We start from the raw sequence: 10,862 nt of genomic DNA on the forward strand, positions 1-10,862 counted from the left end.
AAATGCCTTGTTTTCTGAGAGCAGGCAGAATCCTGTGAGAAGGTCACCTAGTAAGAATTATACCAGTTTAACTTTCCATGACCACAGCAAGACAGTCTCTACTAGCTGTCATCACAGGATGAAATTATTTTCATAAGCATAACAACTTCCATTGAAAGACTTCAGCACACAAAGACCTATATCCAAACAACTGCGTATTAGCCAAGTAACTAAAGACGTAAACCTAAGCTATTTAATACCTTGTCATTTAACCCAACAACCACACGACTTATTTTTACATTTTTCTATTTAAAAATAATATAGATGACATGGTTAGGAAGTTTAAAAGTAACACGTAATGACACGTAGTGATAATTTGCACAGAACTTAAACGGCACAGAGGTCTAATGCTTCCTACAGACTTACAAAAAAAGACCTTATTTGGAAAAAAGTTTGAAATAGATTTTTTCCTCTTCTCAAAACAAGAAATGAATGTTCTTACTACCAACAATGGAATTTTAAAACTGCAAAGATCTACCCGGGTTCTCACAAAGCACGAATTATCATCTGACATAGCTCAACAGCTTCTTGAACAAGAGCGGTTTTATAATGGTCTCAGATCTTGACATTAATTTTAAGTGACAGAAAATCTATGAAGTCCATCAATGGGCTAGTGCATTAGTTAACTATTTATCACTTAAAATATTTTTTCATTTTATGCAAGTTCATATTCTTTTTTTACTTACTGCTTCTTGCTGCTGTGACTCCTGTATTTGCAAGTGTATGCTCTTTGAAGGCTCTACATTTTATTCATGGATAGGTACGTGATCAAATCACTTCAACAAACTCAGAATTTACTTCTTTGTCGCTATCTACAGTAAGTGTATAGATACGTTTTTCCAACACCTGCGACCAGCACTGACTTCGATTTAAAAGCATGTCTTGAAGTGAATCCATCAAACCTGATTGTATCCCAGAAGTGAGGTCCATAATACTGCAAAAGAAATCTCCCATTGTGCGTTCAGTGTATTCAACTACTATCAGCTCTTGGCTGCCACTTATCTACAGGGAGTGTCTTGTCCACTGACTGCTGCCCGTGAGCCCTGATACCTTGCATTGCTGTTTTTTAGGATAGTGTTCCTCATCCTTAAGGTGCATCCAGCCTTCTTTCACGGTGATTAACTTCCCAAAGGTTTGAGTCCATCTTTTAGAAGAGCCAGCTAATGTGCTCTTTAATTCAATCAAATACATGAGGCTATGCCATCATTTGTCATTTTTCTACTCTACATGGCCTAGATAAAACTGTCAGAAAGGATTTTGCATTTTCTTCCAACTGTGTGTTCATTTGGGATTGGTTTTTTTTTGCAAACAAACACCCAACAACTGAAGATCAGAAAATTTTATCTTAATTCAATGATTCTTCATTGAGTGTAACATTTTCAGGAGCCAGTTTCTTAGACAGATGAGATCAAACCCTTAATCTAACTGATATACTAGACATTTTATAATACCTGTTTTCTATTAATCATATTGAATAGCACTTGCTATATTTCAATACTTAAGATTTTGGACAGTTTTACATTAGCTATTTTAAAAAAAATATATTCCTCAGCCTCCATAAATTTGTAACACAAATTTTCAAAAGTGTTCTTTCAGTCTGTCTGAAAATCCATCTGCTATAATACAATGGATTTGTTCACCCTTATATGATTATATGTAATATTCAGCTTTGTTCTCACTACAGATGTTACATAACAGTTCTGTCTTTTCAGCATCATTGTTGACAACTTTAGTGCAGCCATCAAACATATGTCACTGTTCTTTTTGTTCCTGGTATTTTTAGAACTTCTCATTAGCCCTAGATCCTAAAGAAAATCTGAAGAGTTTTCTTTCACCATTTTTATATAAAATTACTTATACTTATCCCTATATATTGGCCGCTGCCCTTGAACTACTTCTAAATCAAGATGGGACTCTTCCTTTGCTTAAACTATCTTTTCGTATTTGGCTCTGCACATTCTAGATAGCCACATATTCTCACAATTTTTCCCCCCCAACTTTGAGAGAGACTCTTGTAAATGATGTTAGAAATATATTAGTGATATAACAGCACGTCACATCATGCAGAACTGAAGATTTGCTTAGTCCCCCATGTTTTCCATCCTCAAAGACAAGAATATCACATACTTTTGTAGCCATGTTCTCCCATGACCTTGTGAACTGCGATGAAGAGGTACTCAGTTTACAGGGTAGAGAGAGTTCAGCGAGAAAGAGGAAAAACAATGGGCAACATCTCTGTGCAGGTTTTCTCAGCATTTAACTGCTGCCCAAGAAACTAGAATTGCATGAGGATATCTCAGTAAATCCTCTGGCAACATATTCCTTTCCCTGACAAAACAGGGTGGAACACAAATGAACTGTAGGGCTGTGTATCTCCTTACATTAATGTTGGTTTTTTTTGAAAGGAAAAACTGTTTCCGAACAGCGCATATCCTAAAGACTACCAAGCCAATCTGACCTCTGAGTTCATTCAAACCTGCCTTCGTTCAAACTGCCTTTGACCAAAAGCACTTTGTCTTTTACTTTCGTATTTTGCCCAAGGCTGTGCGCCATGCTTGCAACAGAGGAGTACAGATGTCACAGGCAGTTACAGACCTAGACACGGACTGTAATGTAAAAGGCAAGACCTATTAACGGCCTACAGATGAGGAGGAGTAGGACCAAAGGTCAACACAATTTCTATCTAGTAAGCTTGCATTCAGAAGGTTCAGCCTTACTTAAGCTCATTTGTTAATATACATTAACTAATCCATCAAAAAAAAACCCCAAAACCCCCAACTAAAAACGAACAAGAAAACCCCCCAAACCTACACTTTTCCCAGAGGCTGATTATGTGATACACATGATATTTACCTCAACAGATGACTACAACCACACTACAAACCTGCCCTCACTCTATACATTTCAATTTGGTGCCTTATTTGTAATAACAAATAAATCTTATATTGCAGACAGTTTCTCTTGTATCCAAAACCAACAGGCAGTGAATGACCACCATGAACTGGTAGCCTTTTGCTCATTTGCAGAAGTGAAAGACAGCTGCTTGACTGCCAATGAACTGCAGAAAGTGAGAGTACACAATTAAAACGAACACTTGAGGAGTGAAAGTTGATACAGCCGTGCCTCCCTGCTGACATACAAAAAAAAGGCATAACAGCTGAATGTTACGTGTTGCTAGGATCACTACAGATGCTGGAAGTGAACTCTCTTTCCACATTATTTTAATCTCTCCATATTCAGTAATCTCCAGTGCCCTTACTTAAAAAGCTTCACACAACTTCCTTCCAACACTTCAGAGCAAGTGAACTGTATTCTTTGCTGCAATAAATTTGTATGTATAAATTCGTACAAGTGTCTTTGTGCTAGATTGACATGGGGTCTTTAACAAACACCACCCAATCCAGTAGTTGTCACTCAACTGTCCCCAAATTTCAAAGTCCAGTTATGCAGCAGCACTTTCTTCCATCTTGATTATTGTCTCTCGCAACAGGAAACACAAGGCACAAACTACTGAGATATCAGAAGGTTTTTTAAACTCATGCTGTAAAATAATTTAAAGATGATGTTTCACAATTAAGTTGCTCTAGGATTACTTTGCTGTCAAAAAAGAAAGTCATGCCCTGCCTGCCATCACTTCCCTTGCACCAGTTCTAGAAATGGCATGACCATAGAGGGAGACAGATCAGCCTGCTGGGCACCCTGAAAATGTAACAGCTGGAAAAAAACAAACCCCTCTTACTTCCCTTAAAAATGCAGCTTTTGGAGAAGTTAAAGGAACTGTGGAGGGACTTACTAAATGTAACTTGAGTGAAATTTTTGGAAGTACCTTTATCAGTCACTTCTAAAATGGACAATCCAGGGAACAATACTAAAAGAACAAAAGAAAATAAAAAAATCCATTAACCCATGAACACTTTTTTGGAGGAGGGGTGATGCAATTTTAAAATATTTCTACAATACGTAGTGGAAAAAACAGTTCTGGAAAAAAAAAAAAAAGATCCTGTCCCTTCTTCCTCATTCCTATACCCAGGCTGCAACCATACATTCTTATCTGCTAATGCAAGGATTGTAGCACCTTGCTATGAATTCGTTAATAAAATCAACTCATCTTAAAACTAATCTTTCACTTAAAGCTTATGCTACCAACACACAAATCACTTAACTCATTCATCACAAACTTGACAGAAACCCTATCTGCACACTAAACTAAGCTAACCAGCAGTATTCAGTGGACATTTTGGTTTTGGCAGATACACATGAAATCTATTTGTCCAGCAACACTCCATCTTACTAAAGCTTTTTTTTTGTTTTAAGCTCTCAGTCTCCATGCACTCTAAATTGGTTTTGGTATCACCTTATAACAGATAGCATATGTATCCACTTCTGTGAAAGGAGCACCAAATTCATATATTAGAGTCACTTAAGTAACATTTCTTACAAGAAAGGGCTGCAAAGGTTTGGGCCCACAGTTCACTTTGCTTATTCAGTGCTGCTGACAGGATGTCTCACACATTTTCAGCATAGCTTCTTTGGTTCCAGTCATTCAAGGGTTTTACAGAAAAAAAAAAAACAATAAAGAAGTTAAATTCAGCCACCCCCAAGAGAAGCCCATTCATCTCCGCTGTCTGTAAAAAGCAGGAGGGGTTTTTAGTCTAGCACAACTGAGAACACAGTGAGGTCCAGCTTAGGACAGCTCTGCTGTGCGATGAAGACCATCCGTAATAACCTGGACACAGTAAGTGTTCTGCTCATACCAGCACTTTGCTCACAGTAGTGGTTGCACGAACACTTTTAAACTGGGATAATTGACACCGACAATAAAATGAGAAAGCAATCCATCTATCTCCCGATGCTCATTTTGCCCCTAGGCCACCCCCAGTTCCTGAGAGAAGCAGAAATACCAAGTGGCTGCACAGTAAATTAGATGGGGAAAGTCATCCAGATAAAATTAGCTGAGCCAACTAAGTAACTTTTTTTTTTTTTAAGCCCAACCAGTTCCCTGAGCAATGACACAAATGAACAGGGGAGGGCTGAGAAACACGGGGAGAACAGAACTGTTTCTTTCTTTGCCAGTGACAATTTAAAATGTTCAGAAGACTGTGGCTTCCCTGACCCTCCATAATGCTCTTTAACAAAACCAAACATGATAAATACTAATAGGACAATACTGCTTCCCATTCTTGCTCCTCCTGTTCTCCACACTTTACCGCCAGTTTCCACACCTCTACAAAGTTAGGCCAAACCAACTGCTGATGCAGGACAGTGAATTGGACCAGGAAAAACCCTCAACTGATAAAACCAGTATTTTCCTTCAGCTAAATTAGTTTTCCCACAGGAGGCTGTGACTATTTAGTCCAGAATGTTCTTTTTAAGAGCCCTACTGTTGAGCCTCTGCACCATGACATGTATTTACCCTGTTTTCTATGATTGTAGTCAAATTCATTTTAGTATACCTGAAACCTTACAGGTTTCAGTTTTATTTGAAAGCGGTTGTTCCATCTACACACAATAACGACTTCAAGTTTTTGCCATATGCCTCCTTTTGATGGCTTTTATTAAGTCAGGTCCAATTCACTCCTTTTCCTTTGTACAGCTGCTACCAAGACCAGCGCTATCCGACCAGCCTTAGATCAGCTGGCATCACAAGGACAGCTTCCTCTACACTTTGATTTAAAAAATAAAGGCAAAGCAAAAAGAAATTGTGGACCACCCCACAGAACATCTCTTAGGAGTGGGAACACTGCAAATTCACAAAATCTTGAAGATTGCTTAGAAATTTTTGTCTGCTACATCTTCATTTAATGAAAATACTTTGTGCACGTACTTGAATCTGCAGGCAAACACACAAACAGAGCTCATCAAAAGGGTCAGAATACTTTACAACCACTAGCTTTATTTCAGAAAATACCAGTGAAAATTTATTTCAGATAAATATATAGTTATGTTCACATGGAGAAATGAAGATAAAAAGGGTTTTAGGCACCCATTTATTCTGGGTTCCTTTCATCATATACATCTACTGCCTGGTCTCCAGAGATCTCAGGCGCTTTCAAGTGCAACTGTAATCACAGGCTTTCAGACCTTGTTAATTCATCCGAGTCACCCAAAATGAGAGGACACACTTTTAGGTCCTGATCAGTGTATTCTGGTGCGGCCGTGGCACAGCAAAGACAACACATGCTGCTCGACCTCATCCAGCATTATCTAACATTTAAACCAGTCCTTTCTTTCTGTGTTCATGCAACTGTCTAGAATCTATGTTGGCAATGAATACTGAGCCTGTAAGACAGAAATATAGCTAAAAATGAAAACGTTTCTACTACATAAACAGTCTACAAAGATGAAATCCATTACATTACCGGTCTCCAAATGCAGACCTGGAAGGATATGCCAGTTAGTGGACGGTTAAGAGTTTCAGCATATTGGGCCGGACTCCAAAACCCTCAAGCCAGTTGGTAATTAACAGACATCTAGGTCCTCCACATGAAAGAAGTCTATTGTTTAAACAGTGACACAAATTTTTCCTTTCCTTTTCATAGCCAGTCTCTGCCTGTGTTTTAAGATTCCCTTAAGACCATAACAGTCTATGACTTTAAAAGCTCCACTTCTCAAATAGACAATTTGTTTGACTTTTAGTTGCCAGGAATGCAAACATGCTTACATCACAGGTAGAACAAAATCATTTTACAGGCTTCTCAGAGGTCCCAAATCTCCCCTTTCTCTGATGCAATAGCTGGAAAAAATAATATCCAAATAACCTAATTAAAACCTAACATATCTACAATAGCAACAGAATTACAAAACATAATAACAAAACATACCAAGGGCCTGTAAATAGTCTGTGATAGCTCCAATTAGTAAGCAACACACCTACAGGAAATATTAGTCTGTGTCTGCATAAATAATGATGTGTTACAGCAAAATATCTAAGATAAACCAAAGGATGCCCCACTGAGCACGTTTTGTAAAGAAACAATGATCTATGATCTGTATAAAATTGCCTGTTCTCTGATTGTTATCTTACTCAAGGTAGATTAGATGTGTGAAAAACAGGAGACTACATATAAACAATACTTAAACTAATCAATGTCATAGAAAGAGAAAATTATGTTACAGTTGCATTTTGAAAGAATGAGGTGTGGACACTTATCTATAAGGAAGCAAGTTAAATAACCAGGAAGGATAACAGGGAGGATGTGACAGAGAAGGAGCTGGCAAAAGTACTCAACTGATATGAAGATACTTTAAGAAGAAAAGAGTCAATAAAACAAAGAGCCAATCCCATCAGAAAAGGACAAAAAGCTAAATGAGAATTAGAAAACATTTTCTGAATGCCCATGGCTTTCCAAAGTCTCTGGCTTTGACTGCATTGCTATTTTCTGGAGTCTGACCCATGCCTCTGCACCTCACCCAAGGCTATCTGGCCATATGAGGAAACACCCAAATCCCCACCGCATTCACAACGATAAAAACATCCCCGCAGAAGAGAACTGCGTGAGATAGTTCCTTTTGGACCAGCTTCATCTCCTCCCACTCAAAGGGGCCACTTGTGGTCTGCCTGTCTCTGAAATTGTTCATCTGAAGTCTCTAAATACGACCAGAACTACGTAACACAAAAGCGTAATTCATCAATTCAATCAATGGCACCATTCACCAGGTCAGCCAGCCCTTTCATTGTCACCCGCCCCAAGGTGCTAGCAAACGTGGAACGGGCTGCCCTCACCTCTAGATGTGGTTAGTCAGTCCAGGTCTAGACTGCAGAAGCTGCTGGGAGAGCCCCAAGCAGCTTATACTGCTGCTCGAGGAGTGCTGCGGGCAGGTTACAGGGATGTCAGATCAGCATCGCTTGCAAGCTTCTGCCACCTAACAAGTTTGGGAAGAACTGAGCTCACTGGAAGAATTTGCTGCTATGTTGCAGAAAGCATATCTTACAGTTCTAGATAAAAGCAAAACCAAGGAAATGCAGGTATGTTTCAAAACTGATTCCTTAGAGTCATTAATCTCTGTTTTAAGAAAGACGTATTTCCCATTCCTTTTGCTTCAGTTAATGAGCAAATTATATTACCAATTTATCTTTTGTCTGAGGCATGCAGACACGTGCTTCCAGCTTCTTCCATCACTCCCAGTTGCTAATAAAAGCTTTTGAGTGCTCCTAACACTTCGTAGGGAATAACACAGATTACACCAGCATTGCCTCTTCACTACGCGTCCTCTGCATTCACTTCCTAAAACACAGAAAACTGCATTTGCAGTCACACCGACGTAAAACACATTTATATACGCGTGAATAAGGCAAAAGTCTGATTTCAATCAGTCCTACATTTAATTTTAGTAGATTTCTTACATCAGCCTCCAGGGTCAGCCTTGATACTTCCCTGCTCTCTGTTCTGGAGCAAGGCCTCACCTGAGCGACCAGCAGAGTGCGTGTTCACTGACAAGCCCCAGGCGAAAGACCCCACTATGGTAGAAGGAATAAGCTTGGAGCAAAGGGGCTGCTTTCCTCAGTGCTGCAGGATAACGCCACCGACTGCTCCCAAGGAACACCATCATTGTGGTCAGATTCCTAATACTTACATTTCAATCAATTATTGCTGGAAAAAGGCTCGAGCTCATTTGCTGCTCGTGACCATGAAGCATATGGCAACTTTATCATCACAAAACCCCAATCATTTCCTAACCATATCAGGCAAGCAGACATATACAATCCTGTTATCCAACTGCAAATATGATTATTTAACGACACTCACTGTTTATGAGATTACTATAGCATCTCCATATTGCTGATTGATGCTTACCACATAGTTTCAAAGCATGCAGGCAAACACAGAAGGCCACTTAGAAGACACTTATTTAAAGAAGGAAAACCTGGTGAGGAAATAATCGTTTAAAATAACTTCTAGTTAATACAATCATTATGATGCTGGGCTCCATCTTCTCTGAATTTTGTATATTCCTCATACACAATTTGTAACACCACAAGTGTTTCATAACACTCAGTATTCACTTGCTCGTGCCTATATATTAATAATTCAGTAAAATGAAATTACTTAATTTGCAATCGTCATCTTATAATGCTGTGTCTTCCAAGAGCAAGAAAAGCTTGTGCTTAATTTTAAAACAAACTATCACAGGAGAAAAATCTCTCTTTTTAAAACATAAACTATTGTTTTTATTGGGAGATTTGTCAGCACGTTAGTAATGCTGAGCCACCCTGTTCCCAACAATGTTATTGTTAGTTGTCTCATTTCTCTCTGTAGAGTTAGGCAGTACTCACGAGCTAATCAGTGAACTTCAAACACAGGCACAGATGTAGGCATGCCTATGTAAACATTTAAAAGGTTTTATAAAAGTACAAAGCAGATGCTGGACATCAAAATCTTCTGGAGGATCCTGGGTCTGACCAAAGCTCCAAGTCATGTAGACATGGCATTCCTCCAAAGACTAATTAAATTCCTATCCCCTCCCAACTAAAGAAATACTTTTAATAATATCCACAATATTGGAAATGCTTTTACAGTTATTTGAGCATATTATCTCTACAGTTTAAAGTGGTGGTAAAAAAAGAAGTGACAAAAAAGTGGTGACAAACCACCCTCCTCACCTTTTAAGAGTGGCTTCATTTTTGCCTCTCTTAAAAATCCCTTTACAGACCCACAACGCAAACACTTGTAAAGTAATGCTGCTGACAATTTTAAGGGCAATGTAAACTTTTTTTATTTTCACACTTCCAAAAAGGCAGTAATCACTTAGCACTTCATAAGGTACAGTTGCAACCAGCAAAGGCAAAGGGCAGGGGCCAGCAGTGGAGTTAAGAAACTCGTTCACTTACCAAATATTGTAATTTGGTGGACTGGACTCAAAGGCCCAAACACCCTCCAGTAACTTGCTTTTATTCTCCCCTGCTGCCCACCTGTGTGCCTGCAGCCCCACTGAGCTCAGCCAGCTGCCAGGACCCCTTTGCCCAAGACAACTTCCCACAGAGGCCTAGCCCGGACCCCACATCAGCTGTGGGAAGCCCCACAGGCATAGGGGGCACAGCAGGCCGCCTCACCCCACACCAGGCCCACACCACAGGCTAAGAGAAACATCACATCCCCCAGCCCCTCAGGCCAGGCGCGCTCCACCAGGCCCAAAACAGCGCCCGGGGCCAGCCCCGCAACCCAACGCTCACCCAAGCGGATCAGCTGCCTGACCCGGCCCTCTCCCCCCCAAGCCGGGCCGTGCCGTCCCAACATGGCAGCACCCCCCCTGCGCGCGGCCCGCGGCGTCACCGCCACCACGGGGCTACAGCCCCGCCCCGCCCCCGGGGACGACCCACCCCCTGATCGCCCCGCCCCCAAGATGGCGGACGCACCGCCTGTCCCTCGGTTCTCCCCCCGCCTCCGCTACCTCTCCGCGGCCACACGGCCCCCCTCCCACTCCAGCGCCGCCCCATTGGCCGGCGCCGCGCGCACCGGCGCCCCCGCCGCAGCCAATAGCAACAAAGAAAAGCGCGCGTCCTTACGTGACCGCCCACCTCCTGCGCGCCGCCATTCGTTCGTGTGGGCCGGCTCCGCCTTGCGCATGGAGAGTAGACGCTGGGGCAAAGCCACAACCCGGAAGGCTCAGCGTCCAATCACCAAGGTCTTGCTCGCCCCGGCACACGGGAGGGGGAGGTGCTATATGCTCCGCGCATGCGCATTCGCCCTAGCCGGGCGGAGGGAGGGGCGGTGTGGCGTTAGTGCACAGGCGCAGTGCCCGCTGTGGGGGCGTGGCGATGGCCTTGCTGGTGGGGGGGCGGTGGTAGGGGCTCCCTCGCGGCATGGCGCACCCTGGCGGGCGGC

At 41.6% G+C, this 10,862-nt stretch overlaps 1 protein-coding gene across 4 annotated transcripts in view; it reads right to left on the reverse strand.

The window, feature by feature from the left end:
- CAB39L (calcium binding protein 39 like) overlaps nt 1-10,685 on the reverse strand; it is a 72,243-nt gene extending 61,558 nt beyond the window's left edge. The window contains exons 1-2 of one of the 4 annotated variants that reach the window (XM_068422623.1): nt 10,556-10,685; nt 8,105-8,264 (exon numbers count right to left, since the gene is read on the reverse strand). The gene's annotated coding sequence lies outside the window, so the exon portion shown is untranslated. Of the gene's footprint in view, nt 1-8,104; nt 8,265-10,543 lie in introns of all 4 variants that reach the window. The other 3 variants (XM_068422614.1, XM_068422631.1, XM_068422640.1) reach the window with 3 other exon arrangements.
- Between the last annotated feature and the right edge of the window lie 177 nt (nt 10,686-10,862).

This window comes from Nyctibius grandis, chromosome 2, assembly GCF_013368605.1.
Source record: "Nyctibius grandis isolate bNycGra1 chromosome 2, bNycGra1.pri, whole genome shotgun sequence".
NCBI classification, from domain to species: Eukaryota; Metazoa; Chordata; class Aves; order Nyctibiiformes; family Nyctibiidae; genus Nyctibius; species Nyctibius grandis.